The sequence below is a fragment of the Chinchilla lanigera genome, unplaced genomic scaffold (assembly GCF_000276665.1).
Source record: "Chinchilla lanigera isolate Chin_1 unplaced genomic scaffold, ChiLan1.0 scaffold00012, whole genome shotgun sequence".
NCBI lineage: Eukaryota > Metazoa > Chordata > Mammalia > Rodentia > Chinchillidae > Chinchilla > Chinchilla lanigera.
Window position 1 is genome coordinate 25,419,189 of NW_004955413.1, and position 13,532 is coordinate 25,432,720.

Sequence of the window (13,532 nt, forward strand, 5' to 3'; positions counted from 1 at the left end):
AGAATCACAAGTTGGAGTCCAGCCTAGGCAACGTAGTGAGACCCTGTCTCAGAAATAAAAAGTAAAAAGGGCTGGGGATGTAACTCAGCACAAAGGTTTCAGTCTCCAGTAACACACACACATGCACACACCCGCGTGCACATTTGCACACACGGACACAGAGGCAGGAAGAAGCTGCTGGAAATTCCCTGAAGGTCAGGCAGTGACCTTGGTGAGGGTCAGAAGTAGGGTCTTTATTTTGGCAGTTTCAGAATTGCACCCAGCCAGGCTTGGTGGACTACATAGCTAGACCTTGTATCAAAAAGGAAGCAAACACACAAACACACAAACAAAAAACAACAAAGAAAAAAGAAATTAAATCCAGGGCCTCACACATGCTAGGCAAACTCTCTACCATTGAGCTACATCCGCAGTCCAGTCTTTTTGGTTTTTGAGACAGGGTCTCGCTATATAGCTCAGGCTGGGCTTGAACTCACTGGGTAGCCCTGGCTGGCCTCAAACTTGGAGGGATCCTCCTGCCTCAGCCTCTGAGTCCTGGAATCACAGGCATTTGCCATCACACCCAATCTACCTTGAGCAGCCAGACAGGGCTCTGCTCCCAAGTTGCTGTGTGACTTGGGTCCATGCCAGCCCTTCTTGGAATGGGATAAATGGGTGCATCCCCTAGAGCTATGGAGAGGAACAGGGGGAGAGGCTGAACTTGGAGCATGTGGGGTCCTTGGGGAGCAAAGAGCCCCCTCCAGCCAGCTGGTCCCAGACCAACTTACCAGTGGGGAGGAGCGGGATGGAGCCTGGACTTGGTGGAGCTGACCTCACTGTGAGACCTTAAATGAGTCCTTGTGGGGGGGCTGGGGATTTAGCTCAGCAGCACAGCGCCTGCCTGACAAGCGCAAGGTCATGAGTTCGATTCCCTGTACTGGAAAAAACAAAACAAACAAACAAAAAAAAGTCCTTCTGCTCTGAGCCTCAGTATCCCCGTCTGGGCAGTGGGGACAGACTCTGCCACCTGAGGCATGAAGAGTGTGGAAAAGAGAGGGTAAGTGGTAGGGAGCAGCTGGTTCTGGGCCTCATGGGGCTCTGAGGTGGGAGTTCCGAGGGCAGAGTGGGGATAGGGAGGGGTTGTCCCTTCCAGACTCAGCCCTTTAATTCTAGGTACATCCATTAAAATGCAAATTTCTAGCGTAGCCCAGAAGGGAGGCCCTGTCGTCCTGGCAACCAGAGTCTGGGGGTGGGGTCTCTGTCTCTGGATCCTTCCGGACAAACTGGAGCCTGCAAGGAGTCCACTCCCCCAGTGCAGGGGCTCCAGCCCTGAGGCTGGGTTTCTGTGGACAGGAGGTGGGCTGACCCTGCATGTGAGTCATTTACCCTTGCTGGCCTCAGTGCCCCCATTTGCGAATTCGGGAGAACCAGTTGCATCTTGCAGGATTGTCCTGAGGATTCCGTGAGCGAGCATCCAGGTCCTGGAGGAAGCAGCTCAGCCCTTGGATCAGTCAAAACCAGTGGTGGCCCTGGGAGAGTCGGAGCTCTCTGCTGACCTGCAGTCCCGGGGGCCGAACGTGGTGTCAGAGTGAGCTTCAAGACCTGCTTTAGGCTGAGGCTCACTGAGGGTGCACTTACTTTGTATCCATTTATTTTTATGTTATTCTTTCCTTGTAAGAGGGATATGACTATTGTAAAAATTGTGGAGTGGCGATCTTTCTGCCCCCAGTGGACCTAAAACAAGGAGGGATAAAGAGAACAAAACTTTGGGAAGGGAAAAAGAGCTGGCCAAAAGCAGCAGGAAGGGATGAATGTAGAGGAAGTAGTTACAATATTTCCCTTTTTGCCTCTGCTCCTAGGAAGCTCAGATTGGAATGTATTATTCAGTTGTCCTAAATATAACTTATTACACGATGGTATTATACTGCTGTATTATTCAAGTGCAATAAATGTTCATTTAACTTTCTAGTGCTTCTAGCTGGCTCCGGTTCCCTAAATGATTTCTGATCTTTTATTTTACTTTTAAAGAAATTCCCTTTAGAAATAGCCGAGAGTATAAATTATAAATTAGCAATTAAGACGGTGAAAGAGAGAGACAGAGTACACGAGCTGTTCTGTGCAAACCTTTCAGGCCAGAAGCCTGTGTAATTGTGGTTTTATACCAAGAACCTAGAGGGCCAGCGTGGAGAGGAGGAGGCCTAGTGGGCTGGTCTTCAAGGAGCATGGTCCTGAACCGGATGGCGACTGAGATATACATATTTAGACATTCATATATGACTTTTTTCTAAAAGATTAGATATCTTGAGAGATAGTCTTATACTCAATTCTAAATTTACCCCTTCACAGCTGTATTATAACTTTATTTAACAAAGTAGTAAAAGCCAAAAACGATTCTTTTTTTTTTTGAAGCGATGATTCTTTTTTTTTTGGTTTTTCTCCGGTACCAGGAAGCGAACTCACGACCTTGCGCTTGCCAGGCAGGCGCTTTGCCGCTGAGCTAAATCCCCAGCCCCAAAGTGATGATTCTTGACAGAGTATGTAGAGGACAAAGTTAAAAAATACAAAGTGTTCAAAAAAGCATTCTGTTCCATACCGGTTCCTTCAAAATGACAAAACTTCTGTGGAGGAAGTCTTGTAAGAGAGAAAAGCTAACTGCGACATGGAAGATCATTTACCGGTTTTGACAACCTAGAAAAAAAACTCTGACTGTTCTACCTGCTATAGACACCGTGTGTAAGTAGAGAGCACGAGAATAAAAAGAAGTATCACTGAAATATTGCACACATTCAGCTGTTTCCTCCAAATTTGCTTTAGGTAATAGGGTAGCTATAAATTAATGAACAGAAGTTTAAGCAAGATACATGTAACAATTTAACAGAACCGGATAATCTAGTTTCTTTCAATTTTCCTCAAATTCACCTTCGAGCCATTCCGTCATGAGGCTCATAAGGAAATTAACCAACATATGCATAATTCAGTTGGACGTCAAATAAGTGCCTGTGACATACTAAAGTCTCCTATGTGCAATTACAAAGAAGCTTCCAGAAACTTGTTCTGTATGTAGAAAAGTGTGACAGTCCAATATTCAACTCTATAAAATAATAAGAAACATTTGTGGGGGCCGAGTTTGCAGACGAGGGTCTCATCCCCTGTGCAGTCAGGGCGGGGTGTGCTCGGTGTCTCCCCCATCTCCCCCACCACATCCTCACATCCGAGCCCTTCCAACCCGCAGCTCATTTCCTCCCTGCTGTGACCTCGGGGTGGGTATTGTGGGTGACACAGAGCTGCCCACGCCAGGGGCCTGTGACACTAAGAAGCAACAAACCGCGGTTCTGCAGAGGCTCCAAGATGGCAGGGTCTGCTTATTACAGCAGCGTAGCGTGGCCCTTGCTGACTGAGACATCCTTAGTTTCCCTCCTGGCTGGGCCCCTGGCTGCCCTGGAGGTGAAGCTGGGGCTCGGTTGTGCCTTGCGTGGCATGAGCGGTGCAGAGGTGGAAGGAGGAGGAACAGGTTTGCTGTGACTTTGGAATCCTGAAGGCCCAGCCGCCCTGCCTCACAGCACGGAGATGGCCGAGTCTGGGACTTCCCTCTTCCCGGCCAGGAGCTGCGGGCTTCCTCAGCCACAGAGGGCCCTGAGGACAAGGGTCAGGGGGCACGGGTGGGCTCCACCCTGGGTCCCCTGCCGGCCCGGAGACGGTGGGAAGGTCTGACTCTGTTTACAGGAGGTGCTCGGGCAAGGGACAAGGGAGGGGGCATCTCAGGATCCCAGCGCTCCAGGCTGGGGCTGTGTGTGTGTGGGGGGCGCTACAGCTGCAGGGAGGGGCCAGAGGGAAGTCCCAGGATCTCAGAGGAAGCGGGGGACTTAGAGACTGGACCACAAACTCCATCCAGGACATCTAGGAGCTGCTCATCCCATCCCATCCCATCCTGCAAACACCCCCAGCCGGGAGAAGAATCACACGGTCCCTGCCTCTCAGGGATTGGGGATTGGTGATGCTGTGACTCCAGATTTGGTGTGAGCAGCGCTGGTGGGGACAGCGGAGAGGAGGGGAGGTTGGAGGTTTCAAATCCCAGGCAGCTCGCTGAGCCTGGTGCAAAATAAAGCATGGGGCTCCCTGTTCGAAAGTTTAAAGCTGTGTGTGTGTATGTGTGTGTGTGTGTGTTGTGCGGTACTAGGAATCAAACCTGGGCCCTCTAGCATGCTAGGCACGCACTTCACCGCTCAGCTGCACCTCCAGCCCTTTTCTTCATTTATTTTTCGAGACAAGGTTTTGCTAAGTTTCCCAGGCTGGGCTCCAACTTGGCAGTCCTCCTGCCTCAGCCTTCTGGAGGCTGGGATTACAATATGCACCACCTTGCCCCAGCAGCAGCAGAGCATTAGGAAACAGGCATGAGGAGGGGGGCTAGGGAGTCCCCTAGGGGTGGGACCTGTGCTTGCCTGTGCCCTGCCCAAGGCCCTGGCCGTTTCCTGACACCCGAACCCCAATCCCCAGGGTTCTCCATGGAACGCTGACTGGGAAAGGAGTGATACCTATGACGTGCCGGGCACCATTGCTTATTGAACGAGTGTCAAGCTGTGCAGGTGGGGAAGAGCCTGCAGGGGCACTGGCTATGTGCCAGGGGCTGCGCGGAGGCTGGGCTTCAGGACCAGGGGTTTGAAACAGGAAGTGAAGGAGGAGGCCAGGTGATAGTGTGGGCAGTAGTGCCAGAGCTCAGAGGTGAGGGTAGGGGCAGGCCGGACCTGCTGGAAGGAGTTGCACTTCCTGTTTTGTTTTTTTCCGGTACCAGGAGTCAAACTCATGACCTTGCGCTTGCCAGGCAGGTGCTGTGCCGCTGAGCTAAATCCCCAGCCCGAAAGCATTACTATTTTTTTTTTTCCCTGTACTGGGAATCAAACTCACGACCTCACGCTTGCCAGGCAGGCACTGTGCTGCTGAGCTAAATTCCCAGCCCTCACTTCCTGATTGTGTGGCTGCACTGTCCCAGGGAGACGGTCTTTTCATGGGCGCCCTATTCCCTGGCAGATTGGCCAGTATTTATTTATTCTGACAGTACCCAAGACCTTCACACTGAACTACAGCCCCAGTCCTTTTGTTTTTTATTGTGAGACAGGGTCTCACTAAGTTGCTAAATTTCCCTGGCTGGGCTCAGACTTTTGATCCTCCTGCCTCAGCCTAACAGAGTGCTGGAATTCCAACCATATGCTATCACACCCAGTACCAGACTGGCCTCGAGACTTGGGTCTGCTCCCTCAGGCCCTGCCGGGCAGGTCGGCATCTGTGGGTTTTGTGCTGGAACTGCCCAGTGCTGGGGAGCCTGCATGGAGGAGGTGGCACCTCAGTCTCTCAGCCCAGGAAGGGAGGGGCGGCCATCCGTGCTAGGGCCTGGTGTGGTGGATGTTGGCAGGAGATGCAGCTGGACCGTCTCTTCCTCAAAAATGGGCATGAGGAGGGCTGGGGATCCAGGAACCATGGCTGAGATCCAAGCTGGGTGGCTCCTGGGTGTGCTCAGACTTCCTCACAGGTTCTCATCTTCCGGGCCTCTTGGATTCGACCTCTGGTGTGTCCTGGGCACCCCCTCCTCACCCAGTCAGGGGTGGTGTTCTGCTGGGGGCCGCCAGGCCAGGTTGCTCCAACACCTCCCAATGCTCCCTGCCCCTCCAGGCTCCTCCTACTCCTCACCCCTGGGGTCCTCTGCTGCCTTGTCTGCCCTGCCCAAGGGACCCGTGGGTCCTCAGCTGAGCTCCCCCACTCAGGCTGGTCCCGGAAGTGTCCCCTGCTCTGCCGGGTGACTTCTTCCAGTGTTCTCCAGGGCCTGGCTCTGCCCGGCTCCCCAAGCTTCCCTGGGGAAGGGGTAGACCCCGCAAAGGGCAGGACTCTGAGGCAGCCCCTGGGTCATAGCCTGCTCTACTGTCTACAGTCTGTGACCTGGGCCAGTAACTTAATTTTCTGTGCCTCAGTTTCCTCTTCTGTAAGTTGTGCTCAACCACACCCGCCCTATTTGTGGTTGTGAGGATGAAGTAAGCAAGGCCCTAGGTGCTTATTTATTTATTTAGTGGTACTGGGGATGGAACCCAGGGGCTTTACAGTGAGTTACAGCTTAGCTCCCCACCCCTCACTTCTTCTATTTGGAGATAGGATCTTGCTAAATTGCCCAGGCTGGGCTCAAACTTTGGATCTTCCTGCCTCAGCCTCCTGGACTGCTAGGATTACAGATGTGTACCACCATGCCTGTCCTCAAGAACAGAACTCTTATGTCTTTGGTGCCTGAATGAGTGAGCTTTTCTTTCTTTTCTTTTTTTTTTTTCCGGTACTGGGAATCGAACTCACGACCTTGTGTTTGCCAGGCAGGCACTGTGCTGCTGAACTAAATCCCCAGCCCCAGTCAGCTTTTCTGTACTGAAACAAATACCTGAGGTAATCTACTTAAAAAGAGGAAAGGATTCTTTGGCCCGTACTTTTGGTGGTTTTGGCCAGTGACTGACTGGTCTCGTTGCCTGGGGACCACGGTGGCATAGTAATCATGGCGGCAGTGCGTGGTTAGCAAAACTGCTCACCCACGCCCGGGTGCAAAATAGAGAGAGACTGAGGTTGACATCTGACACTCTCCTTCCTGGGCCCCCCAAGGACCACCCACCCCTTAAAGTTTCTGCCACCCCCAAATAGCCCCAAGTGGGGGTCCAGGCTCCAGCTTGGGAGTCAGACCTGGGTGTGAGCTTGAGCTTGGCTCTTTCTAGGCCCCTTCTAGGCCCTTTGTCTTTGGGAGATTCTTCCCTTTCTGAGCCTGGGTCCCCAAACTTTGAACAGGGAATGAACTTTCCTTTGCAGGGCTCTGAAAACCTGTCCCATCCTGGCCACGCCCTTTGGCCAAGTGACTTAGCTCTCTGGGTGGTTCCTGGTCTGCACAGTGGGGCGGAACAGTGGTGCCGAGCTCCCATGGTGCTGTGCAGATGGGATGGGCTGCTATGTGAAAAGTGCTTAGCACAGTGCCGGGAGCAGCATGTGGACCACAAGGTGTCTGCTAGCGTCATTGGATGATTTGGTTTTTCTTCTGTGCTGGGGGTCGATCCCAGGGCCTCACATGTGCCAGGCAAGTCTCCTACCACTGAGCTACACTTCCCGCCCCTATGTGGTTAAATTTGCAAATATGTAAACATTGCCGGGAGATTTGAGGGTTGCTGGTCCCTGAAGCATCAGGGTCCTTGGATTAGACATCCCCTGGGATTCCTTGCCAGAGGTCCAGGTGGCTGTGGAATGTGTGGGCAGCAGGATGGCTCTGAAGTCCTCACCCATCCTCTGGCCTTGGGTGAGTCATTTCCTCTCCTTTGACTCCTGCTGTCCTCATTTGAAAACTATCTGGTGCAAGAAAGCCCTCAAAAAATGATGACAAGCTAGGCATGGTAGTACATGCCTGTAATCCCAGCACAGGAGAGGCTGAAGCAGGAGGATTGCTGTGAGATGTGACTCTGTGGCCCCTCTAGGGGAAGGCAGGGGACACACACCTGCCAGAGGAAAGGGGGCCACTGCCTCACCTTCGCCTTCCCTCACTCAGAAGAGGAAGCCCTCCTCCCTCTCGGGAAACATTGTGCATCCTCAGATTCCAGCGTACGGCTCCTCGGAGACCCAGATGAATTAAAGATGTAATTAAATTAGGAATCGTTCATTATCTGAAAGCTGGGAGCCTCTGCAGGTGGGAGGTGGAGGAGAGGCAGGCCACCTCCCTGCCTGGCCACTGGTGCTCTCTGGAGCTGAGCCGTTGTGGGGTCTGGGGCCTGGGAGAGCACACTGCCCCAACCTGCCTCCTGCTTAGGGGCCCCCTCCAGCCTGGGCAGCCTCAGGGTGCCGCTGCTTCCCTGGGTACCTTGCACAAGGCCCACCCTCTCCCAGCCTCAGCTTTCTCATCTGCAAAGTGAGACAAAAGAGGAGCAATGAGACAATAGGTGGGAAGATCCTACTACATTTTTTTTGCTGTTGTTATTGTTTTTTTTTTTTTATTTTGAGACAGGGTCTCACTATTTATTCCAGGACGGCCTTGTACTCAGCCTTCTGAGTGCTGACATTATAGGTATATAACATGCTAATGTCTGTGGATGAGGCTGGGGTACACATTGGCTTCAGGGTTGGGGAGAGGTCTCCCAGGTTTTAGAAATTTACTGCCTAAACCAACCTTAAAGACAATTCAGGGCTGGGTGTGGTGGCATAAGCCTGTAATCCCAGCACTCAAGAGGCTGAGGCAGGAGGATCACCTTGAGTTTGAGGCCAGAGCGAATTACATAGTAAGGCCCTGTCTCAAAAAAACCAAAAATAAAAATAAAAAAGAAGGAAAAGAAATGAAGGAGGTGAACCCAGAAGGTTCTGTGCCAGCTGCTGGGGTTCAGAAATAAGGCGTGATGTTTCCTTCCCCCTCCAAGCCCCTGGTGGGGGGGAGCTGGGGCTTGCAGAGGAAGGGGGAGAAGGAAGGCACCCCAGGTTGGGGGACAGTCTCTGCAAGGGCCTGGAGGTGAAGCCGTGGTAGGGGCCCAGGGAGAGTCGCTGACCCTTGGAGACAGGTGTGTGGCAGGAACGAGGCCCCAGAGCCCGGCTGGTGACGGGGAAGGAGGGGCTGGTGCTCCTGTACGTTCCCAGAGGAAAACAACATCCTCAGAACTGTCAGCGACGAGATGGCGCTGTCAGGAGCATACGAAACAGCACCTGCCCTGGGAGACGGAAGTCACGGCTCTGTTTGTTCTGTGACGGTGTGAAAACTCACAACCTTCTCATCCAGACGGGTAACAGGAACACGGGAAGACAGGAGCACTTGGGTTCAACTTGGCGAGGAGCCTGGTCGCGCTGCCCTCCGGCTGGGGTCTGCCTGCCTCGTCGACCCTGGGCCAGCCGCACAGGTTCGGGAGCACTGCCGGCTCTGGGGGGCTCTTCTGGGGTCAGCCAGCCTCACCCGCAGTAGTTTCCTTGGTGACTGTGGTATTTAAGAATGATATCGAATAAGACACGGCTCTCCTTCCCTGAAAACCCCGGCCAGGACTGTCCTCCTCACGGTCCCCGTCCTTTCGCTCTTCCTATCCTTCCTTCCCTCAATACTACTGAACTCCTCGCAAAGTTTGGAGGGGAATCTCCACCATCCAGGGCGGGAGACGCTCGGCGGGGATTCAGCACCACGGACAGCGGCACCAGGCCCGGGACGCGGAAGCTCAGGACAGGCTGGCCTGGTGGCCCAGGGCCTCGACTGCTGACTCAGTATGTCGGGGTGCAGGGGTCTGCGCCAAGAGCGGTGATGATGTCAGAGGAGCTCCCGTGGGTCCACAGATGACTCACCGTGCATCCTCGCCTTTGTTTCCAGGACCCCTGCTCCGCACCTCTGTCTGCGGACGCACGCACTCCCATGCAGAAAGCAGAGCGGTGCACAGACAGTCCCAGCTCGCCCTCGCTCTGCGCCCCCTGCCTTCCCCACCCCACTACCCAGCCCTGCCTCCTTCTCCGGGGAGGAGGAGCCTCCTGCCTGGAGGCCCCCACAGGCTCTGGCCGGTTGATCTACTCCCAAGCTGCGTGATCTTGGGCAAACATTGCAGCCTTCCCGCTTGACCTCCTGGCCTCAGAAAGGGGCGATTTGGACCGTGCTATTTCCGAGCTCACAGCCAGACCCCACGGTCAGCTCCCGGCTGGGAAAGCCGCGGGCATGGCCTTGTGCGCCCACGGCCGCAGGAGGGCACAGGAGAGGAGAAGCTCTGAGTGTGTGTGTGTGTTGCGCGGGGGAGCCGGCGGTGGGGGAGACCACGGGAGCGGCTGGACCAGAGCAGAAGAACCCCTCAGCCTGTATATTTAGCTCGGGGAGGTATATAAACAGAAGCCTGGAGCCGCTCAGCGCCCCCCTCCCCGTGTGAGTCATCGCTGCGCTGAAGCTAAAGTTAGGCTCCAATCACAGCCCTCCTCCCCCCTCCTGCCTTCCCGGCCCCCGGCTGCCTCCTTATCTCCGTATCTCTTCCTCATCTTTCCCTGCGCTCTCCCATCTTGCTCGCTTCATCTCGCTCCTCTTTGATGCTCTAAACTCTGCTTCCCGCCCGTCCTCCTTGACCTGTCTGCCTTGCTCTCTCCTCCCCTCCCGTCCCTCTCTTTCCTTCCCTCTGTCCGCAGTTCGCCCCCCCCCCCCAGTGCTTTTGGGGACGGGCACTTTTGCACTTGTGTCTGCGTGAGTGTGAGCTCAGGAATAACGACGTGCATGTCTGTGGGTACCTGAGAGGCGTGTGAACGTGTTTGTGTGAATGTGTGTCTCGCTGGGAGGGTGAATTTAATAGGAAGGGTGTCTAGGTGTACTGTGAGGGTGTTTGGTGTTTGTGGGTCTGTGTGAATTTGTGTTTGTGTCTCTGGGTGTGCACAAGCAGGAGTGTGAGGGCTATGTGTCAGTGTCTCTGCGTGTGTCTTCGTGTCCAAGAAGTGAATACTCCCTAATTTTCTCTGGAAGGTTGGGGTGAAGGGGGCCCCATGGACCACTACAGGGTGGAGGTGGGGTGGCTGCAGGCTCTGGGCTGTGCTATCGCAGCCTAGCCCGGCTGGGAGAGTGGAGTGGATATGCACTTAGCTTTTGGGCCCTGCCCTGACACTTTGCGTGGTGTGACCTTGGGTCAGTTTCTTGGCTTCTCTGGTCCCTGCTTCTGTCTCTGCCAGAGGAGGGTGAGCACTATACTTAGCTCTGCAGAGTGGATGTGGGGGCAGGTGGGCGGGCATGAGGCTGTGTTGGTCACTGGGGCACCTGAGGGGTCTTGGTTGAGTCTGTGCTTTTTCACCTGGTGGGAGTTGGTTCACATGGCTTCCCCCACTGCTTTTTTATAATTCATGTCAACGTCCCTCCGCTAGGGCATCCCCTTCTTCCCTGTGCACCTGCAAGTCACTCTACAGGAAGCCCCCCTCCCTGCGAGGGTATGTGACCCTCCAGTCCTTGCAAGGGCCTCTCTTAGGGGGTCACATTGAAGGCTGTGTGTGTGTGTGTGTGTGTGTGAGAGAGAGAGAGAGAGAGAGAGAGAGAGAGAGAGAGAGAGAGGGAGAAGATGGGATGGGATGGGAGGATGGCTGGCTGGAGCCCCAGATCCTGAACTGAGCAATGCTGGGGTCCTCAGCTGGGTAGAGGGACCCAGATGTCAGGTCTTCAGCACAAGCACCAGACAGCTGCTGGGAAAGTGCAGTCCCCTCACTCTGGTGGTGGGGAAGCAGGGATGCAATCTCTTCTCTGCATAGCAGCTAGGGCGACCTTCTCAGGTTTGAGTCAGATCATGTCCCTGACAGTTCGTTTCAAATGACAACCCAGGGTTGTGCTTAGCGGGTATGAGGGCCTGGGTTCCCTCCCCTGCAATTTAAGAAAAAAAAAAAAAGATACTCCCACCACCTTCACTTCCGGCCCACTTCCCTCCTTTCTGAATAGGCTGGTCGCCATCTTACGCACTGTACGTTTTACTTATTTATCCTGTGTATTTGCTGACTCCCTCTCTCAGATGTGAGCTCCATGGGGGCAGGGACTTTGCTTTGCTGGCTGCTGTGACCCCAGGGCCTTGGCCTGAGCCTGGCATGCACGGAGCTCAGCGCGGGCCTGGCCTGGGTGTGCTCCCCGCTACTCATCCATGCGTGCATTCGGCAGGCCCTCTGTGCCCGAGCTGGGCTGCAGGGACAGGTGTTTCCCTAGGGCTCGTGCCTGGCAGGGTGGGCCAGCAAGACAGGTGGGGGGTGGAGCAGCGACACTGACCTGGCGAGGTCCTGGAGTAGGTGGCATCAGAGCGGGACCCTCTCTAGACAGACACACTGGAATAGTCTTTTCCACCCCCCAAAACTGCGGCCAAACAGAGGGCAGGGCTGGGGTCATTCTCTGAAAACCAGGGCCAGTGAAGGCACAGAGCTGTCTCAGAGCCAAGAACCAGACTGGACGCCGCTTTCTAGACGGTTCCAGTTTTCACAAAGACCAAGACCTTAAGAGAAAGCACTGCAGGGGTCTGGGGATTTAGCTCAGTGGCACAGAACCTGCCTGGCAAGCGCAAGGTTGTGAGTTCGATTCCTGGTACTGGAAAAAAACCCAAAAAACCCAAAACAAAAACCAAACCAAAAAAAAAAAAAAAAAAAAAGAGAAAGCACTGCAGACCTAGCAAAGCCAGCTCCTCCCTGCTGGGTCCTCGGAGCCCCAGGGATCAGTAGGCTGCAGGTCCACCACGGGGCCACCCGGCTGAGCTGAGCTGCCCTCCAGCTCTGCGCCCTCTATTTCCTCTCCTTGATGTTGACATTGGAGGTGGCTTCCTGGAGCCTTTGTCCAGCCCAGAATGAAAGGGACAGTCGTCTGCTCTATTACTCTTTCTGCAAGCAGCAGGAGCAGTGGAGAGAACAGAGAGGAGATGCACATGCATGTGTGACAGTCGGACACACAGAGTGCGAGGCCGGGGACGGCGGATGGACGTGCAGACAGAGCAGGCTCGCGGAGTCACAGGGACAGGCGGGGTAGGCGCGAGAGATGGGGAAGGGAGAGAAACAGCCGAGGAGGAAGGGAGGCTGGGAGAAACAGGAACAGGAGAGACATCCGCAGAGACAAGGAGACAGCGAGACAGAGGCAGAGCGGGAGGGACAGGCAGGGACGCGCACCAGTCCTGACTTCGGAGGGCAGGGGTTTCTCCTCCTGCCTGGCTCCTGCTGACGCCCTCCCTTCTGAGCCGGGCCCCTCCTGCTCCTTTGCTTCTCCCTGGTGTCTGCCCCTCTTCTCTCCTGGACTTTGCTCCTGTTTGGCCCCCTGGGGGTGACCTTGAAAAACCTTGACAGCTTTTTGATGGCCCCCGCTCAGAGACATATCCAGGGCCACGGTTGTCACTCTGTGTGAAGCCTGCTGGGCCCCTCCTCTGCCTCTCTGGGTGCCCAGCTCTCTTCTGCCGGCTGCAGCCCGGGTGGTCCTGGCATGGCGGCCCCCCTGCCGGGCTGGGGTCGGTGCATCTCTGTGTACCTGACAGCTGCCGCCTGCCGCCTAGTAGGTGTCCGGGAAACAGCACGCAGCGGCCCCCTACAGTGGTCGGTAGTTTGTTGCATCATCTCTCTTGGCTTCTGTCTCTTCATTGGTGAAACAAGCCTGGGTATGACTGCTATGGAGCTGGAATTGGAGGTGTACAATTATCGAGCACCTACTGTGTGCTGGAGGCCCCGAGAGGCACAAAGCAGGTGGTGTGCCAACTGTTAGGTGACAGTCGGGTGTGAGGGGAGCTTCTGGTGTTTCTGCCAGGGTAGGGGTCTGGGCGGTGCTCCTCTGGGGGTCTCCCCTCTGACAGTCACACTGCCACCCCCCTCTGCCAGCTGCAGACTGTCAGGGCATCAAACAGCCTTTCCAGATGTGTCTACACTGGAGGTGTTGAGCCCCACCCGTCTGGGAAGCTTCTAGGATACAAGGACCTCTTCTGGGGGACAGCCAGGCCCCGCCTACCTGGTGGGACCTGAGGTTCCTAGTAGCTGTCCCCATCTGCCCTCTCTCAGCTTCCCAGCCTTCTGTCTTGGGCATCCTGGGCAAGTGAGAGAAAGTCCCCTCTCCCTCTCTCCCTCTCCCT